The 22655-nt window shown below is 36.6% G+C and overlaps 1 long non-coding RNA gene across 1 annotated transcript; it reads left to right on the top strand.

Annotated features, from left to right (window-relative positions):
* Positions 1-2152: 2152 nt before the first annotated feature.
* Positions 2153-15197, top strand: LOC125246680. The gene is made up of 3 exons (XR_007179934.1): positions 2153-2428; positions 4338-4470; positions 14567-15197. It is a non-coding gene; the product is annotated as an uncharacterized LOC125246680 (long non-coding RNA).
* Positions 15198-22655: the final 7458 nt, after the last annotated feature.

The following is a 22655-nucleotide window of genomic DNA, read 5'->3' as shown; positions in this document are numbered from 1 at the left end:
TAGTCCAGAGCTCGTGTGGCAGGGCAGACGCGATTGGCAGGGGGCGGGGCCGAGTGTAAATCAGTGCATTGTTAATGATGCCCCAAAATAGGCAGTTAAAAAAATTTATTAAAAAAAAAACTATGGGGTATTTTGAGCTGAAACTTCACAGACACATTCAGGAGACACTTTAGACTTATATTACATCTTTTAAAAACATGTTCAAGGGGACCTTTAAATGTCTTCTGTTTTCAGTTGAAAAGGCCTAAGTTAATGATTAACTATTTTTACCACAGAAGTGATTCAATCAAAAAACAACTTTAACTCAATAACTTTTTCCTAGAGCTTCTGTAAAGCCAAAACAATCTCTGTCCAATAATTTTCCTCTTGCCACTGTGAAGCTGCTGTGAAACAATGTGTATTGTAAAAAGCACTATATAAATGAAGATGACTTCAGTAATACAGCGCTTAATCGATGAAGTGATGTCACATTAATGACATCATTGTGCTCTTTCTTCCTAACATTGCGTTAAGTTTCAGAAGAGGTTTGAACTGCTTCTCCACCTTGTGTCTGTTTCTCCACCCAGCTGTTGATGTCGACCTGCTCCGCGTCCGCCTGACCGATGAAGTCCACCGTCTCCAGTTCAGCCTGATACAGGCTCTTTGTGTCACTAAGAAATTTCTGTAACAACACAGAGGAAAAATAAAGACACAAATCATTGTTCATTTCAGTGATAAAAATTATAATAATAATGGTTACCATTAGTTGTAGTTTCAGCTGTTAATCATTAATCATCTAGTTTCTGTTCATTATTTAACTCTTTCCTGCACTCCTTGTCCAGTCTCTGTTGTCTTAAGATGTGTTTGCACCATCCGTTTGCCTGCCTTTTGAGTTTGATTAAAGTCTATGAGTTTTTGAAAACCTGTTTCCTCTGCCTTCTCCAGACCTCATGCATACATCGTTACACTCATGTTCTGTCATTGATTGTTTCGGACTAGTCCGAGCCGTTTCTCATCGCACTGTGTGAGAAATACAGACTGAACGGCAGCTCAAAATTCCCAACCGCTGTACGCAAGCTACAACTTCCGCTTGGATAAATCAAACCAGTGACTTGCTAGTAAAGTTTTGGAGATGACGACTGTAGGTAAAGAAGATTGCAGTGACATACAGGAGTCATAATTTAGGCATGTGTGAGTCCGTTTTTATTGAGGTACAAACAAACCGTGTATGTGCGCTCTCGCCGTACTGATCCCTATAACATCGTAGTTTTGCATGCACACATTTAAATATAGGCTATTTGCATTGTTGTCAACATTAGTGTCCTGCGATGGATGCTCACCGAAGAGAGTTTGTGAGGGTCAGTGATGTTTGTGTATAAGGGTGTCAGACACTCCAAACACAGACACGAACGCTTGCTCTGACGGAGGAACTGTTCACTGGTGACGTCGACCCACCTTCTGATCGATGCGTTTCTACACATTCTGAATGTTTGTTTTTATTTTACTTGTATTTCACTGTGTTTAGTCATTCTGAATGGATGCGTATAGTAGTTATGCAGTATAGTATATGCAGTCAGTCCTGTTTGACTTATTTAAGAGTAAAGACTTTTAAGTTGTAAAGAATATCTGCAGTGAATAGATTTAAACATTGATCTTTTTTCATTTCAGTTCTCCATTCTTTTGTCCTGTTTCTGAATGATCAACTCCAAATTGACATAGAAACCAATGACATAACAAAATAATTCTGCTCTCATTGGCTAGAAGCTCTTCTTCTCCAAACCGGTTTATGTTTATGTATGTATGTTAATGGTTTCTTCCGGTGGTTTAATGGATTGGGGAATTATTTTGCAACACTGAATGCAGTTTTGGTTTTAGATTTTAGGGTATAGTAGAGCAGTTTCTAGCACCTTCCATTCACCACACAGTCTGTTTTTTTTTTTTCTCGCTACCTTTAAAGGTGCTAAAGAGGATGTTTTGTTTTATAAATTTTTGCAATATTACTTGAAACTGTCTTTACTAACTGGTAAAAGACTATTAGGTGCACTGAAAGTAATAATATTAATATACATCATCTGTGCACGAGGTAGGGCCTTAAAAACATCAGCCAATCGTTTACGCGATCATCATTACGTTCCTTGTGAGAGACGTGCGCGCTCCAGTAACTTTCCACAGGCGCCGCATGCGCATAGCACATGAATCTCCGTCGTTAGTTTCGGTTTGTTTTCATTGTCGCTCCTGCTTTCCTCCTCGAATTTGCACCATGGAAGAGAAGAAACCCAAAGGAGGACGCAAAAGAAAGACTTTAAGTCACTGAGAAGAGGAGAAAATTGCCAGAAGAATGTAATCTAACCAGAGTCGTTCTTGGAGAAATATTTAAACGCTGGAGAGCAATGAAGGAACAGAGAGGTGTAAAGACAGATGCGCAGTTCGCAAAAATTCTTCTCGACAGGTAACTGATTATTCTTTCTTTGTGGAATAATTATTGTTGTACTGTTATTCAGGTATATCGACGTTGTTCTTGTACTGTAGTTGTAAGGTAGTGACCAGTCTGCTAAATACTTCATTCTAGTTGAAATGGGAGTAGCGTTGTGTCATCTTCAGTGCTCTAATACACAGTAAATTACAACTGAGTTCACGAATTTACAGAAAAATAAAGCATATTCAGTATGCTAAGTTAGCAGCTGTAATGCTATACGATAGCTAAGCTTTATCGATACAGTTCGTGCCTAAATACAAACGTATCCAATATTTCGACTTACAATGTCGGAAATGCTTTAAATTGTATTTGGCAGATATTTTTCGAATTACAATGTTTTTGTCAGGAGTAACAACTGCAGATTATGAGTTACCTGTGGTGAGTCCGACATAATGAATCCACTAACACGACACAGCATATGCCGGTGGTAAACAAACACTCGTGTTCCAATACTCGTGCACGAGTTTTGGGAGCGTTCCCTAGAAAGGAGATGTGAAGGAGGGGGGCTGTTCTTACGCATGCGCTCATTTCAAAAACTCAGTAACAGTCTTTGGATTCTCAGTCGACGAAAAAATCCTCTCTATCACCTTTAATAAATGCTTAAATACAGCAAATGTGCTCTGGTGCATACAGACTGACTAAGTTTTAGGACATCTATATAATTATACGTCCCCCACCCTTCAATAGCACTTCAGCATCTTTGCAAGATCACAACTCAATTCAGGCTGAAAAATTCCACACAAACTAAAATCAGACTGAATCTATCAAGGGCCTACAGCTGCTTTCTAATAAATTTGGGATGCTTATATTTGCTTATATTTGGATCAGTGGTCTATTTACACTTGAGATTTAATTACCTTAACAATCTCTGTTCCCTTTTTTATTATTTTGAACAACTTGACTATTTTACAATCAGTGAAAAGAAATGCTTCTATATTTAATATGACATATTATTTAGATGTAACTGAAAAATGTTTAGATTGAAATTTGCATAGAGACTAAGTATGTAATAAAATGTCTCTCTTGTGATTGATGTTTTTGGAAAGTTGTTCAGGGAGAACATACTATAACCAGTTCATGGTTGTGGTTTTGTTTGTCAGTCGCCAAGATTCTGAAACCAAACCCTGATTGTCAGCTTTCTGTGGGAAAGTCAGCATGTTTACTTTCTGATACAAACCACATCGACAAGACAGACAGAGTATCATATAGCCTATATATTAAAATTAATCATAATAAAAGTTAATTAAATTAAAAATGTTTACATATAAATTATATGCCTGATTAAAAAGTTTTATTTCTTTTTTAATATTAAAGCATAAAGACAATCAAACATTGTAAAATGTTAAATGCATTTGTCAATTATCAAATGTTATAACACTGTAACTTAATCTAATGAATGGGGGAATAAGCTATCTTCATGAAGATGACAGTAACTTTCACATAATTAATGAACTTTCTTATAATCATGTGACTTCCGCATGAGGAAGTATCACAAACCTAAATATGTATGGCTGTGTTCATGACAGCCATGGAGCTCTGGGAACTTTCCAAAACTGGATTTAAACATGTCTGCACTGGTAAAATACTGACAAAGACTATTTTGCAGGAATGCTGAAGAATCAACTACACAATGATGTTTTGCCAATCTGGAAAAAAAAAGAAGAAGAAAAAAAAAATCCTTATAGTTTCATAATACTGTAATCATTAATTTAACTGTTTTGATGAGCAGTTGACAGGACGTCTGAGATTCCACAATGTTACATACTGTAAATCTTTTACATAGCAAATCTTTAATTCAAATACTATATACCTATAAAACAGAATAACTTCAATACAATCTGCTAGACTGCAATCTTCCATCTATGATCTATCCATTCTCTAGACCACTTGTCCTGGAAAACCTCTCAACATCTCGGACCAAGGGCAGGGAAATCTCCATAGGGAAATCTCCTGCATGGATGGCAGTACATCACAGGCCGGTTTGGACTGCCATCTTGTGGTTGTTAATATTTCAGGTATCCAAGATCACACCCCTTCTATTTTTTAATTATTGTGATATTTACTGTTGGGGTCAAACTGTCACCTAGTGGTTAAAAATACAAATATTGTCCCAAAGATATTAGTCACCATAATTAAAAAAAAAAAAAAAAAAATCAAAAATGACAATTCTTTCTTTCTTTTCTTTAAATGAAACATTGCAGTATTTTTTTTAAATAAATGATTTATCCATGCACATCATTAATTATTATTATTTTTATTTTTTTCAAAATTCAAATTTATTCAATCTTTAATCAAAATAACTGATAAAATCAAGCCAATGTATGAATGAATGAATGAATGAATGAGGCATTTATATAGCGCTTTCATATGTACTACTGTACACCCAAAGCGCTTTACAATCATATCAGGGGTCTCTCCTCATCCACCACCAGTGTGCAGCATCCACTTGGATGATGCGACGGCAGCCACAGGACAACGGCGCCAGTCCGCTCACCACACACCAGCTGTAGGTGGAGAGGAGAGAGAGTGAAAGAGCCAGTTCAATGCATGGGGATTATTAGGAGGCCATGATTGGTAAGGGCCTATGGAGAGAATTTGGCCAGGACACCGGGGTTACACCCCTACTCTTTACGAGAAGTGCCATGGGATTTTTAATGACCACAGAGAGTCAGGACCTCGGTTTAACGTCTCATCCGAAGGATGGTGCTTGTTACAGTACAGTGTCCCCGTCACTATACTGGGGCGTTAGGACCCACACAGACCACAGGGTGATCACCCCCTGCTGGCCTCACTAACACCTCTTCCAACAGCTACCTGGTTTTCCCAGGACGTCTCCCATCCAGGTACTAACCAGGCTCAGCTCTGCTTAGCTTCAGTGGGCAACCAGTCTTGGGCTACAGGGTGATATGGCTGTATGTCATAATAGGAATGAAAAGTCTAGCATTTTCAGCTTTCCAAATACCAACGTTAACCATTTGATGCACAAGCTATGAAAACTCCTTCTAATGCACAACATGGGTCACAAATGACCCGTATTCATTTCCTATGTTATTTCTATCATGTCTGTGTGTTTCTTCACTGAATCTTTGAAAGAAATGTATTTTACCATTTATCTATTCCAGGTATTCCTTAAATATCTTGATTTTGATTTTAACAAATCATTGTTGATTTTTTCTTTTTTTTTTTTTTTTTATGAACAAACACAGATTTTGTATTTCTACATCAATTTTACACACATGGGTAAAAAATAACCCATATAGAAACCTTTGCAAATTTCCGCCACACATTTCACATCTCAACATGGCGGCTTTTGTATATTTGATGGATAAAAAGTCATATTATATTTCATAGGCGATATATTATATTTCATAATTTTTATTTTTTGTCATAAACCAATGCTACTGGTCACCTTTTACATCTATCAGTGTTCCTGAAAAGAAACAGTTTTGAACCAGGTTTCTGTCCAGCAGTGAAAATATATAATAAGTGTATTAATCAACGGTTTGATGTGTATTTGAAAATATTCTTGTCTTTTTCTAGAGTGTTAGTGGCTGGTCCTCAACATAACTAAGGTGGATGATGACATCACTGTAAAAAAAGCTGAAAGAATACTTTGCACACAGTCGAACGCAATTTAAATGTGTATGTGCAACCTGCACATACAAAGTTACAGAAATCCGGCAGAAATTATAAAAAGTTACAAAAATCTGTATGCTGACCCTCATGTACGCATAAAAAGTGAAGTATACTTTGGCCTTTAGAAAGGTAACGACACACAAAAAAAAAATTCATTCAAAAAGAAAGGAAAAATTAAAATAAGGATTTGTTTATTGAGTAATACCTGGAATAATTAATGATGAAATGTATTGTAATATATGCGATATAGAAAATAATAACTCATTCAGCTCACTTTAGACCCATGTTGTATATGTCCAAATCTGTTACTTTTCAGGAACACTGACAGACTTAAAGGGTGACCAATTGCATTGATTTATGACAAAAAATTATGAAATATATAGCCTAGTATATTAAATATAATAAGACTTACATCCATTAAATACATAAAAGTAGCCTTGTTAAGATGTGAAATGTGTGGCAGATGAACAGTTGTCTGCAGTAAATGTTCCTACTTGCAAAAATATGCAAATATTAAAGATTTCTATATGGGTCTTTTTTGACCCATGTGTGTAAAATTGATGTAGAAACTGTGTTTGTTTATAAAGTAAGAAAGAAAAAATAAACAATTATTTGTAGAAAATCAAAAACAAGATATTTAATGAATACCTGGAATAAATAAATGACAAAATACATTTCTTTCAAAGATTCAGCGAAGAAACACACAAACATGATTGAAACAACATAGGAAATGAATACGGGTCATTTTTGACACATGTGCATTAGAAGGGTATAGTGATACAAAAATGATTTTTATTTGAAAAGAAAGAAAAAATTAAAATGAGGAGTTAATTGAGGAACACCTGGAATACTGAATAATGAAATTAATTTCTTGCAAAGATATAGAAAATAAAAACTCAGCCAGGTCATTTTTGACCCATGCTGTGCATCAAAGTGTTAACCAAGATTTAAAATAGTTTTAAAAATATGATGTGAATTGAATAGGCTTATATTATTTTTTATATATATTTTTACTTGCTTGACAAATCAGTAAAGTTCCAACTCATGTGAAAATAAAAGATCAAAAGGATTATTTTGCAATTTGTTTATTTCATGCTATGCTTTTCATCAATGTGTTTGTGGTTTTTTAACTTTAGTTAGTGTGTAATGTTTCTGTTAGAGCATAAACAACATCTGCAAACCCAGGTGAAAAAAAAGTACATTTCTATAATATACTTAAAGTGCTCTATTTCCGTGTAATAATTTTGTACTTAATATACTAAAAAATCATATTTAGTACTTCTTAAGATAATCTTAATGTAAGGCTTGATTTTCCTGCTAAACAAAAACTGAGATCAAGCGTCCTGCAATAAAGTAATAAAACTTTAATCTGGAAAGAAGATCTCAAAGAAGTAGCAATGGACAACGCCTCGCCCTAACCCAAAAGGACAACGCCTCCCCCACCACACACACACACACACACACACACACACACACACACATCCCCTTCCTCTGGCTCAAGTCACTGAAAGTTATTCAAAACATATAATGTAACTTGTGTATCTATTGTTTTTCCCTTTTCATGTTTGGTATCATTTAAATTGTCTCAGTGCGATTGGTTAGATGGTCTCAATTTCACAGCAGTCACTAGTATCATGAAGAAGATTGAAAACTAAGGAAAATTCTGTCCTCTTTTGGGTGGTGCCTTTTGTGAAAACCCACTTCTCTCCCCCCAAAACAGGTGCTGGTATAGTAAATATTTACAACCCTTTTGTTCTGGTTCTGGTATAAAAGGTAAAGAGCAAAGCAGTCATGTGGGATCATCTGTAGGAGAGACCCCCACAAAGAGGTGGGTGAATGTCTGAGGACATTCACCCATCCCTGTGTATATATGCATTTCTTTGAGTAATCGATGTTATGCATTTACCATTTCTGAATTGGCTTCTAATTGTCTAATTGTAATGTAATTGGCATGATCCATTTTTACTTGACAAATAAAATGTTATATTTGATTTACTCTGGATTCTTCTGAAATCATTATGACCGGTAGATTATTGGAGTCCATATTTCCGCAAATCTGCGTCAGGATAGATTAAAACTAAAGGCTCAATGAAAGGAGCATGTGGGCACATCATGGGACCTTTTGATTTTGGTATATCATCTGGTTTAGCAAGTTGCAGTATCGTGACTAAGAAAACTGTGTTTTTGTATGAACAAGCATGTGGCGGTTCGACTCAAATGCATTAGTAAACTCTGCACCCTCTGACTAAGACCAGAACTGGCGAGTTTGTGATCGTGAAAAGAACTAAAACGGCCGAAGTGACTTTTCTAAGCGATATGGGTCCATAATGAAAGAATAATTGAAAATAAGAGATACTCAGAATAATCAAATATCTAAATTAATACATAACAAATGATTAATTTCTAATTGGAGACACAACCCTTAGAATAAGAATCATTTGAAATTGGAGTCAGATTAAACGAGTGAAATTAAGTGAACTTCACAGAGACGCTGAAAAGGCATACACGCTTAAACCTTCCCTGTCCTGTGGGAAACCGTCATTGGACCCATTAGGCGGGCCTTACATTAAGAACATCTCAATTTACTCAACTGTGCTATTTTGAGACAACATTAAATATAAACTAAAATGTGCTTTTAATATACTATCTCTGTATTTAAAAATGTATTTAGATGCTTATAGTACATTTGAATCCATAGTGTACTACAAGTAGTAACTAAATATATTTTTTAAATACAGAGATAGTATATTAAAAACACATTTTAATTCATATTTCATGGTGTCTCAAAATAGCACAGTTGAGTACACTTAGATGACCTTAAGATTATCTTAAGAAGTACTAAATATGAATTTTTAATATATTTAGTACAAAATTAGTGCACAAAAATAGAGCACTTTAAGTAGGAATGTACTTTTTTTTCTTTTAAAGAATTCTCTGTTTAAGGACAAAAAATGTTGGTAGGGACTACTACAAGCAACAAAGGGGTGATGCCATGTTATTGCAATACAGTATGTAACACAAATGCAATAGCATGTCATAAAATCAAGATGACAACGTAAGTTATAACCGTAATTAAACTAAACTATACCTGGTCTATCTTCATGCAGCATTTATTTTCTGACTCTGCAGGCATCTTATATAACAGAATATGCTAATCAAAGACTTTAAGATAGTTAACTTCACATCAGCTACATAAATTCATCAACTAACCGTTCAGAAGCGTCCTGTTGCATTATACATGTTGTCACTTCTTGTGTCTCACCATCATTGTCCGACGACACCTGTTTGAACAAAGGCTGAACAGTTTTTTTTTTTTTTTTTTTTTTTTGGTTGTCATCCTCGTTTTATTTTTTTTTATTTTTTTTATTGCAATATTAACAACCAGAACAGAAGTTGGTACATGCACAAAAATAAACAATATTTCAAAAATTAGAGAGGAGAAAATGAGAAGAAAAAAAATAGATATATTAAGGAAGAATATTAAACATGGCACAAATTCTGGATGTTTTCATTCTGTTTTCAACAGAAGTTGAAATTGTATTTAAATACATCTTCAATTCTTGTTTGAAAAAGTTAAAGTGGGGTTTACTTTTCATGTATTTACACTTATGGATATAAAACTTTCCAATAAATAAAAGAAGGTTTATACAAAAACTTGCATTAAAGGTACAATCTGTAATATTTTTTTTCCGCTAGAGGTCGCTAGAAGCCTATTCAAAACAAAGGCGTAGTTTGATGACGCCAAGTTTTAGAGCGGAATCTTGGGACATGTGGTCTCATCTCAACGGACGGTGCAAAAAAATAGGGATTGGAGTCGGGAAGAACTCTTGTTCATGGATGCGATTATTAAAGTTATTGTAGTATGAAGCAGAGCAGGACCGAGTGTTGCGGGAGCTGAACGAGGCCGCTGGAGCGATTGCGCAACACATGCCCCACGAGCAGCGGGACTTTTATTATGTCACAGTCGCCTGCGCCACTTCCGCTTTTCCGGTCATGAGTATGAGGTTTACGGGAGCTGTCCTTGTCGACAGAACCAGCGGCAGATGGTAAACAGTAATTATGTTCCATAAATAAGTAACACAATCCACCATAAAATGTGCAAGAAGTAAATAAGGGACTGCTTGAAGCAAGCTAGTGGTTTGCTGGATGCTAGACACTACTTCCGCATTTGTCCACAACACTGTTGTCATGTGGTTTCTACGTCAGTAAAGGCGGTAACAAAGGGTACTGACATCATTGACAGGCGACTGCACTGCCCCGTGTCACTGTTTAGAATGGGAATTTTCTCATGATTTACAAGTAGTTGAAAACATTAGAGATATTGTTAGTCATCAGCTGGACAAAATATATAACACTAGCCTAGTGGTTTTTGGATATTTTACTGCGAATATCTTACATAGTGTACCTTTAAGTACATTCTTGTCTTTAACATAAACCCAAAAAGAATGTGTCTATATGATAAAGAAAAGTTACAAAAAACATTTTGGACAATCAGAGCATCAATATTATTCCAGACAGACAAAGTAAAAGGACATTCCCAAAACAAATGATCAACAGTTTCAGTAGAGGCTTCACAAAAAGAGCAGGATGTATCAATGTCACTTCTAAATTTCTGTAAAAAGTACTTAAAGCTGCTGTCCGCGATTTTTGGCCCTCTAGCGATCAATAAACAGAACTGCACGCGTCTTGCGGATGAACATTCTAGCCGGAGCTACTTTTCTCCATGTATGTCTATGGCGAGTCACGAAGTTCCTGTGATACTCTGCGGCGAGTCCTACCAGTCCGGTCTGAAATAGTCTGAATATAAACACTTATTATAAGTGTACCATAATGATTCAGAATAACACAAAAACACGGTTTGGAAAATAGATTCATATTGTATATTCTCATTATATAATTTTTGTACATTTTTAACACAAAAAAGTTGCGGACTGCAGCTTTAACTGGATAAAATCTTTGAATAATTTTATATAATATTTCTTTAACTTTATTTGTTAGGAAAAATTTAGTTTAGCATCTTTTATCTTTTATTTTGATTCCTAAATATGTGACACTATCTTTGATGGGAATGTTGCAAATAGAGGATGCAGCACATTTTTTAATTGGGAGTAACTCACATTTATTAATATTAAGCAAAAGGCCAGATGCATAGAAAAAGACTGAAGAGAGGTTAAAGCAATAGGGATCTGAGAGATATCTCTTAGAAACAACGCTGTATCATCTGCCAGTTGGCTAATAATCAGTTTCGTACCAGCAATAGAAATTCCCTTCACAGGACTCTCTTTAATATGTAAATTTAAAAATTGTGTAGCTATTAGAAAAAGGTATGGGGAGATAAATAATCATGAACTAATACCTGAATTAATAGTTACTTCAACATGAACTTGCACAATCATAATTAACTCATTATTAACTAAGCATATACTAACATCAACTATAGCGTGATAATGCATAATTATGTCATGACTTTACTTGAGGGGGCACATCGTAAATAATTCACTGTTAACTACTTACCAAATTCAGCTCATGATTTATCATTAACTTACTGTTAAACATACATGTACTATCACAACTATATCGGTATTCAGCCCAGTTTCATAAAGTCAGAGAATGGAGGTACAGTATGATCACGGCCTACGTCTGGATGGAGACTGAACTTCTGAATCTGGTCCCAGCAAACGTTCCCTGATCTTAGTTCATGTTTCATGAGACTGTTTGATTTAGTTTACCCCTAAATGCATGAATCCTTATGACTCCTGTCGTAGTTAAGGATCACTCTTCATTAGTTCATGATTAGTTCATATCTTAACTAATCATGAGTTCATGTTTGAGGTAATTATTAATTCAGGTATTAGTTCATGATTATTCATGTACTGTTATTGTAAAGTGTTACCGCTATTCCCATTACAGTAAAGCATTTCTACACATTTGCAAAACAAAATTACCGAAGCCCATTCTGTGTAGGCATTGTAACATAAATTCATGTTCTAAACAATCAAATACTTTGTAATAGTCAAGAAAGGGAATAACACTATCAGTGGAAATTAGATCTGAATAAAGTCAAAAATCAAGCGTATATTATTAGAATGTCTCTGATGTACAGTATAAAACCTGATTGACACTCATCTATTATATTATTAAGAATACATTTTATTCTTTTTGCTAAGACTAAGGCAATAATTTTATAATCAGTATTCAATAAGGAAATTGGGTGTCAATTTTCTATTAAAAGGGGACCTCTATTGGGCTTGGGAATCAATGATATTAGCCCCTGACATAAAGAGGGAGGAAGCATTGTTTTCTCAATACTCTCTATAAACATTTTATGTAAAAATGGTGCTAATTTTTTACTAAATGCTTTATATAGCTCTGCAGATAGCCCATCCGTACCTGGGGATTTGTTACTTTTTAAATTATTTATTGAATCAAGAATTTCTGAAAGACTATGGGTGCAAAAAAAATAATCTGTGGGGTATTTTGAGCTAAAACTTCACACACACTCTGGGGACATCAGACCTACCTTGTAAAAGTGGCATTATATGACCCCTTTAGTATTTTAGAATCCATGATATAATGTTTTCTGGATTATTTGATGAATAGGAAGTTCAAAAGAACAACATTTATTTGACATACGTCTTATGTATGTTTATATGTCTTATGTATGTAAGGCCCACCTAGTCAGCCTAGTGATGGTTTCCAATAGAACAGGTGAAGTTTTCCTGGCATTTAATCTTTTCAGCATGGCAAAGTAATTTAATTTCAATTAAACTTTAATCTTAATTTGCCGAATTTAGGTTTGAATGCCAATTGGTTTTTGGTCATTTGTACGTTAATCTATTTAACTCTTATCTTACAATTGTACTCGCTCATTATGAATCTATGTCGTACAGAGCGCCTCACACCGGCAGTTTAACACTGGTCTCACAATCACAAACTTGTCAGTCTTGGTCACTAGACAGAGGTAAATCACTATCTTTAGTCAGAGGTCATGACCACTACAACAGATACGCCGACCAATGTTACTTTCTCTAATAGTAACATTTGTTATGCAATGGTTTCCCACATACACTTAGCAAGAGTAACATTACGTTAAACAGAGGTAAGGCTCACCCTATTTAGGTTGCTCCACCTGCCCTACCCTGGTGGTCCTCAGCAATGCCTTGGTGGACTTCAGCCCTGTCTGCTCTGCTGTGAGAGTCTTTAAGCCCACCTGTGCTGCTGTGCTGGTTGTCTGCCCATCTGCACTGCCTGTACCATGCTCCACCCCTTCATGGACTCCATTCTCCATAATCCTTTGCCTGGACTCATCAGTCATGATCACATAACAGCTGTTTCTCATTAGCCTCATTAGCTCTGCCTATAAAAGCCTGGTTCTCAACTATCATTCTCTGTGAGGTTTTGTAACTGTCAATTGCATTTCTGAGTGTTCCTGTGATAATCTGCTTTTGGTTCTGACCCTGCTGCCTGTTTTCTGGATCTGTCTTAGTCTTGCCAATTTAACGATTTTGTTGAGGGTGATTTTTGATTGATTTAGTGACTTCCCTGCCCCTTTTAAGATTTTTTTTTTCAGAATAGGAACAAATCTAACAACTTTTTTTGGACAAACCTTACCTAGATTCATATTTAGAACAATTAATTTGCAATTATGATGTCATCTAGTGAGATTTAGCTACCAGTTTTAGCTACTTTCAATTGAAAGCAGTTGTCAACACTCATCTGTCTCTGTTTACCTGTGTTCCTGCCTTGGTATCTGTTTTGGACTGCTTGCTTGTTATGACCCCTTGCCTGTTTTTTGACTGTGTATTTGAATTACCCTTTTTTAATAAACTTCTGCACGTGGATCCTCAGTCTTCGAGTCTCGAAGCAGTTTCATGACAATGTGTTTGTCAGGAGATCAAGGTATCTGAGGTTCTATTAGTCTTACAGTAATGTAATAAAAGTCTTTACTATCAATTTAATGTGTCCGTGTTGAATAAATGTATTAGTATATAAAACCTATGCCAAACTTTTGAATGCTATCAATATTGAAATTGAAAACAGTTATTTTAAATTGTAATAATATTTCACAATATTACTGTTCAACCAATAAATGCAGCATTGGTGTATGTAGAGTATGTTTGATTGTTTTTAATGATTGTACAAGTTCTTTTTCTAATCTCACTGTAGTGACAATTATATTATTTATCAATCATTACAGTTCATGATTTTAATATCCAATAAATTTAGATTGAAATAGTTGTATAAATCTAAATTATTATTACTTTTTAAATGATCAGTATCTTAAAACACAACACAATGCAACATGTAATTATAAATATGGGCAAAACACTTGTGCAAAATCTGAAAATCCTTTTATTTTAATATAATACTTTTGGCTGTATATTTATGCTGCTGATCAAATGCACGTGACTATCTTTGCTTAATATTATGAACAGCAGCTACGCTAATTATTCTCCATTTGCTTTTCTGTTTTAGGCGTCCCGAGTTGACTAGAGAGTACATCAGCTTCAGTTTGGATCCAGCCTCTTAAGAAGACCTCAGATGACCAACACCTGTGAAGAGACGCCGCCAACTCCTGTGAGGACTTCAGAAGATGCAACATGCACTTTCCCAAATTTATATATATCCTAATTATTGTTAATATGTAATTCATTTTTCCAGGAGCTCATTGCTTCTACCTTCAAGTTAAATGCTAACAGTGTTTAATTAATTGCCTAAATTATTACATTACACAACTGCATTCTTCTTTAAATTGTAATTTAGACATGCATTCTCTGTAAAGCTGGTTTGAAACGATATGTATTGTGAAAAGCGCTATACAAATAATTGTGAATTGAATTGAATTGAACATGACACTGCGATGCTTGATTGGCCAGTTAATTTAAACAAGAAACAGTTCGATAACTACCTATCATAATCTCGATCTGCTTCACTGTGGAAACTCAGATTTTAAACTCAGTGAAGCTATTAGTTTATTTTATCATACTGATCATTGGGACAGGTAAAAACAAATGTAGACAACTATTTTGATGTGATTATTTATTGTCAATGCTGTTGTTGTTATTGATATTTGCTATTAAAGCATTTTTGAGAAAGATTGCAGGTATAAGGATGTTACTGTTTTTTTCTCTTTCACCAGATGGTTATTACATCTCTGTACTGTACCAATGCACCTATATTTCCTGTGATCTCAGTGATGTGGAACTCATTTATTCAATTTCCTTTAACAAAGTTGTGCAAATTTAATTCAACAGCTCTCTGGGAAAGTTTCTGGGTTTTACTAAGATTGGAGTGGATTATGCATGCTACTTGAACAGCAATTCCTTGTGGGTTTTTAGCAATTTGGTAAACATATTCTGCAAAAATTCTGAAAAATTGGTTACCCAGCCATTGTTGATAAATTGGGTAAGTTGAAAAAACCTCCATATTTTTAGTTTCCAAAACCTCCCTGGTGGTTTATATAAGACACGACCGTCATGCTGTCTGACTGGACCAGGACGTGGTGCCCTTTCAGGAACGTCTGGAACGTGGCCAGGGCATGTTCTACTGCCAGCATCTCGAGGCAGTTGATGTGCAGATGGCTCTGCTCGTGGGTCCATGAGCCGAAGGCTGGTCTGCCCTTGAAAACGGCTCCCCAACCCGTGTTGGAGGCGTCCTTCGAGAGCACCTTCCTTCTTGATACCGCCTGAAGGGGGACTCCACGCTTGAACCAGCTGGGGTTTGTCCAAGGTCTCAGAGCTGTAACACAGGCCTGATTGACCTTGATTAAGAAGCGGCCGTGCCGCCAAGCATGTAGTGGAACCCTGAGTTTCAGCCAGTATTGCAGAGGCCGCATACGTAGGAGGCCGAGCTGCAGTACCGGGGAGGCGGAAGCCATCAGCCCTAGCATCCTCTGGAAGGTCTTCAGAGGGTAATGGGCATTGTTCCTGACCGATGCCGAGAGCTTCTGAATCGTCAGAGCGCACTCTGGGGAGACTACAGCCCTCATGTGGACTGAGTCGAAGACTGCGCCCAGGAACGTGATACGTTGGCTGGGGAGCAGTGAGCTCTTTGCAAAGTTGACCCTGAGTCCCAGGCACTGAAGGTGGCTGAGGAGCACGGATCTGTGGTGTTCTAGCTCGGTACGAGTTGTCGTCGAGATAATTCAAAACTCGGATCCCCATCTTCCTTAGAGGGAGAAGCACCGAGTCCATGCACTTGGTAAAGTGCGGGGAGCTAGAGACAGCCCGAAGGGCAGGATCTTGTATTGATAGGCCACACCCTCGAAGGCGAATCTCAAGAATCGCCTGTGGTGGGGGGCTATCTGGATGTGAAAGTACGCATCTTTCAGGTCCAGCGAGAAAAACCAGTCCCCGGGGCGGATCTGCTTCAACGTTAACATTCTGAACTTCCGTCTCATGAGGGAGAGGTTCAGAAGTCTGAGGTCTAAGATGGGTCTGAGACCGCCATCTTTCTTGGGGACAACAAAGTAGCGGCTGTAGAAGCCCAACTCGCTCTCTGTGGGGGGAACGATTTCTATGGCTCCCTTCTGTAACAGAGACGTCACTTCTATGAGGAGGACATGTGCGTTGTCCGCTTTGACTGAAGTGGTGACCACACCGCTGAAGCGCGGTGGCCTTCGGGCGAACCTAAAACCTAAACCTAAAATCCGCTTTTGTGTCCCTAAATATACTATTTTTATGTATAAAATGTGTTAAAAAAGGCGCTGATTTTATGACATTAAATTCATCACTAGATAGCAGTGTTATCGTATCTTGTTAAATCTCTGACCTTCATTTGTAGTTGTTAAATCTCTGACCAACCTTTTAAATCTCTGAACTCCACTGCTAAAGTTGAAGCTTAGCTCAGTATCAAGATCCAAAATTTAACTTTGATATCTGTCCCGTGTAGGACACTGAGCTGTTGAACACTGCTGTGCTGACTGGTAAGAGGGTTACAGTGGCTGTACGAACCATTGCTGTGGAACAGGATGGTTCTGTAACGGATGTCTCTGACTTTGCTGACTGCAGCTCCACAGATGAAGATGTTCTTAAGGTACAGTCACTATACACTTTACTTTATCTCAACTTAGATAAAGCAGTCATAAAGTCTACTTAAAGTCATATCAATAATATTAAACTCATTCCCTTTCTGTGTGTGAGATCAAAGAGTTGAAAGAGTTTAATAATATGATGCTTTTTTTTAAACCAATCTATTAATTTATTTAAAAATACATTAAAAATTCAATTCATACAATTACTTGAATGCACTTCTCCTACAATTAGTATGTTTTAATTTAATTTCTTCTAAGGACATAAAGTCAAAAATTATGAATTCTGATATCATAATGAAGAAAAAGGCCTCAATAAAATAACTCAATTATTGAAAAAAACTTTATTAACATTACTAAACCTTATGAGTTGTGCTCAATGCTTATTTGAAAAAAAAGTCCACAAATCAAAGCCATGTGGTGCAGCCTCCGTTGCCTTGGCCTGGACCACAGGCTCGGCTACTATGTATAAATTTTATGAAATATCATGTCATTAGATCCAAGTACAGTGACCTTTATTTGGAAAACTTGACTGTTTTATAATCAGTGAAAAGATGTAACTGAATAATGTTTAGATTTCAATTTGCCTGTAGATGCAGTATTTTTCAAAAAGCTTACGCTGTATGTCCTACACCTTTCCTATTCTATTTACGGAAAAATCGGAACTGGCATAAGTAGAATAAGGAAGGTGTAGGACGTACAGCGTAAGCTTTTTGAAGAATACTGAAGTGCGGTTTTGGCGTAACCACTTGGAAGGTGATCATTTATATAAAGCATACACATTTAATTTCTTTTTTAAAAAATGACCGATCGTTTCGCTAGATAAGACCCTTATTCCTCATCTGGTATTGATTAAAACCCTTTGAAGCTGCACTGAAACTGTAATTTTGACCTTGAGCCAACTGAAGTCCACTATAAGGAGAATAATCCTGAAATGTTTTCATCAAAAACCTTAATTTCTTTTTGACTGAAGAAAGAAGGACATTGACATCTTAGATGACATGGGGGTGGGTGAATTATCAGTGTGATGTTATGCCCGATTACAACTTTGGTTCTGGTGAAAAACTCAAAGAGGAACTAGCTCACTTGGAGAAGTTAAATGTCATAAAAAAAATTGATGAACCAACAGACTGGGCGAGTTCACTCATCATTGTTCTTAAGAAAAATGGTGCATGGAGAATATGTCTTGACCCGCGAGACCTCAATAGTGTGAACAAGTGCAAACGCGAACAAGCTGCCAACCAGGGAAGAGATCATGTCTCAGTTTGCTGGAGCAAAGTGGTTCAGTAAGCTGGATGTGTTGTCCGGTTTTTGGCAAATGAAACTTGATGAGGCAAGTTCAAAATTGTGTACCTTAAATACCCCAGAATACCCCAATATTGTTTTCTATATCTCCTGTATGGCATTCTGTCAGCACCAGAAGTGTACCACAAAACAATCCACATGATCTTTGAGCTCCTACCAGGCGTAGAGACTATGATGGACCATATAAATGTGTGGGGTTCCAACCATCAAGAACACAACACACGATTGAGGCAAGTTCTAGAGCTCACAAGACATTCCAATCAGTCAAGAGTCTAACTTTTGTTAAAAACACAGCTGTTTAATCAATTAAAAATCTGCTCAAGGATTGTTGGCCAGCCTCTAGAGAAGTTATATGACACATCTTATTATAATAATCTGATAAGATTGGCTAATAATATAATTTCTGATCCTAATCATGTCTTGCATAATGAGTTTGAATTATTACCATCAAATCGGAGATACAGAATCCCAAGATTCAAAAAACTGAAACTGAAACATTCGTTTGTGCATCAGGCGATCCTTGAGCTAAATAAGACACTTAATCATAAATCAAGAGTACTGTAAATGTAAATGTGTTGTGTTGTGTCGTGGGATGTAGTAAAAAGTTGTTTTTTTTTTTTTTTGTGTGTGTGGATTAAGTGATGTTGTGTAAGAGATGGTTGTTGCAAACATGTAAAATACTGTGATGCAAGAAAAATTTCAGACATGTTCTGACAATAAAGTATCATATCATATCATATCATATCATATCATATCATATCATATCATCTCATCATGTTTTGTCTGAGGAAGGTGTCATGCCAGACCAAAGAAAAACCTCAGCAATAGTCAATATGGAATGGCCTCAAAAGGAGGAAGTGAGAAGATTTCTTTGGATGGTCACGTACCTCGCCAAAATTCATTCCCCAGCTGTCAACACATTCTACTCCACTCAGATGTCTCCACGAACAAAAGAATGAGTGGATGTGGGCTCACTAGCAGGAAGCATGCTTTCAAAATCTGAAATGCATCATTACAGAGGAGCCAATGCTCAGATATTATGACCCACACAAGAGCACACAAATCTCAGCAGATGCACAGTATGGCCTTAGTAGTATTGCACGATACACTGGTACTCGGAAGGTATCGCGAAACCCTGCTTTTGAAAACGGTCCGGTTCTTCATTTTATTAGTACCGGTACTTTGAGTGCCAGCTGTATTTCCTAAAGTGCGACAGCAGGGGGCAGTGTGCGTGCAGCGCGCTGCTTCTGAGGCACATTGAGTGCGTGTTTATTCCTCTCAACTGCGCAACGGCTTTTATGGTCTCGAAACGAGAGGTATGGCAGTAAATACAGGTGCTCTTGCAGACCATCTACAAATTGTTGAGAAAGCAAATGCACAAAGCAAAATATGGCATTATTTTGCTTACATTGCCGACAGTCAGGGCAAGCCCATGGACACCACAAATCCCGTCCGCAATTTTGCAGTGGGGAATTTGACGCTTTCGCTAAAGAGTGGGCATTTCAACACACCACATCAAGCCCAAACTACCCTAGGTCCAACGGGCTGGTGGAGAGTTGGAGAGATCGTGAAGGCTCTCGTGAAGATGAGTCACAATGGAAAGACAGACTTCCATAGGAGTCTAATGATTTACAGAAATGCACCGCTTCAAAATGGGTTGTCCCCAGTCCAAATGTTGATGGGTCGATGGATACGCACTAATTTGCCCATCCACCAGGATCTGTTGACACCTGGAGAGGCAAACAAAAAGAGAAGTATCATAAGAAAGAAAAAACCCTGCAGAAACTCAAGCCTGGAGAATTCGTATCCTGAACCATACAACAGGAACATGGATGCAACAAGGATGTGTCAAAAGAGAATTAGTACCACGGTCATACGAGATTCAGACCGAGCGTGGTGCAATTCTAAGGAGGAACAGACTTAAGACCACAAGTGACTGTTCAAGAAGTCGAGTCGCAGTCAAATGACATTTCCACAAGTGCACAAGCTGACAACAGTTCTGTGGATCAGACTGACTCTGATCTGACAAAGGACATTATACTGCTTCACCTAGGAAGTATTGCAGACCAAAATGCACTGTTAGACCTCCAGAAAGGTTAATTGAAATTTGTTGAATGGGGTTTTTAAAAAAAAAAAAAAAAAAAAAAAGCAAAATTAAATTTCATAATTTCATTGTGAAAATTCTGTGGTGCATTTGTTGTGACGTTGTTATGAAAATGTTATTTTTGGTACAAGTGCAAATTGGGGGAAAAGATTTCAAAGGAATGTTATTTACTTTTAAAGGGGGGAAGATGTGATGTTATCCCTGATAAAAACTTTGGTTCCGGTACAGGTTGCGGACCAGGCAGTTCTAGAGAGTGCACCGTGCCAGTGAGATAAATGCTATGTGTGTGCGCACTTAATAAATAATCAGAAATCACAGGAAGTCTTTGTCCCGTGGCATTTGTAACATAATCAGGAAATTTTAATTTAAAAGTGGACTAATCCTTTAACATGATTGTACTGGTAAAATACTGAAACAGGCTCTTTTGCAGGAATGCTGAAGCATCAACAACACAATGATGTTTTGCCAATCTGAAAAAAAAGAAAAAAAAAATCCCTATAGATTCATAATACTGTAATCACAACAATAATTTCACTGTTTGATGAGCAAATTCTAATACTATAGCTATTAAAACAGAATGACTTTGATACAAACTGCTAGACTGCAATCTTCCCTCAATGATCTATTCATTCTCTAGACCGCTTGTCGGGTCGCAGGGATGCTGGAGAATATCTCATGCAGGGAAATCTCCAAAATGGATGGCAGTACATCACAAGCTGATTTGGACTGCCATCTTGTGGTTGTTAATATTTCAGGTACCCCAAGATCACACCCCATCTGTTTTTAATTATTGTGATATTTACTGTTGGGATAATACTGTCACCTAGAGGTTATAAATACAAATTACAGACTTTTGTCTCAAACACAGTATAGTCACCATAAAAATCTAAATTGACAAATCTTATTTATTATGAAAGATTGCAGTACTTTTTTTTTAAATAAATGATTTATCCATGCACATTATTATTATTATTATTATTATTATTATGGTAACACTTTGGTATAGGGAACATGTATTCACTATTAACTAAAACTTTTCCCTTAATAAACTCCTAATTTACTGTTTATTAATAGTTAGTAAGTTAGTTGTTAAGTTTAGGTATTGGGTAGGATTAAGAATGTAGAATAAGGTCATGCACAATAAAGCATTAATATGTGCTTAATAAGTACTAATAAACAGCCAGTACTCTAATAATATGCATGCTAATAAGCTAGTAATAAACTAAACTAGTTAAAAGACCCTAAAATAAAGTGTTACCATTATTATTATTTTTTTAAATTAAAATTTATTCAATCTTTGATCAAAATAACTTATCCCAGTGCAGTGTTTTTCGGCGTGAGGATGGGACAACCTGACACTCACATGAGATCACAGCAAAAAACTAATCACAATAATCCAATATTCCAGTAAATTCCCAATGGAATTTCCGTATGCCAACTTTAACCAAGATTTAAAGGTGCCTTAGAATGTTTTTTCACAAGATGTAATATAAGTCCTAGGTGTCCCCTGAATGTGTCTGTGAAGTTTCAGCTCAAAATACCCAATAGATTTAAAAAAAATAATAATTAACTGCCTATTTTGGGGCATCTTTAACTATGCACTGATTCAGAGTGCGTGGCCCCTTTAAATCTCGTGCTCACTGCCACAATAGCTCGCGGCTGTAATACGGTGAAAAAAAACAAAAAAACATTACACACTGTTGGAGAGATTTATAAAGAATGAAGATGTGTTTATGCATTATACAGACTGCAAGTGTTTAAAAATAAATAACGACTGATCTTGTCTCTGTAAATACAGTGAGAAACGATGCTAACTTTAACCACATTTAACAGTACTTTAACAACATGTTAACGAAACATTTAGAAAGACAATTTACAAATATCACTAAAAATATCATGTTATCATGGATTATGTCAGTTATTATCTGCCATTTTTCGCTGTTGTTCTTGTTTGCTTACCTTGTCTGTGCACAGATCCAGACGTTAATACTGCCTTTCCTTGTCTAATGCGTCGAACATGGGCTGGCGTATATGCAAATATTGGGGTTGTACATATTAATGATCCCGACTGTTACGTAACAGTCTGTTACAATACAGACGGCTCGGAGGCAGATGTAAAAGTAAGT

The sequence above is a fragment of the Megalobrama amblycephala genome, linkage group LG15 (assembly GCF_018812025.1).
Source record: "Megalobrama amblycephala isolate DHTTF-2021 linkage group LG15, ASM1881202v1, whole genome shotgun sequence".
NCBI classification, from domain to species: Eukaryota; Metazoa; Chordata; class Actinopteri; order Cypriniformes; family Xenocyprididae; genus Megalobrama; species Megalobrama amblycephala.
This window is presented reverse-complemented; position numbering and strand designations above follow the sequence as displayed.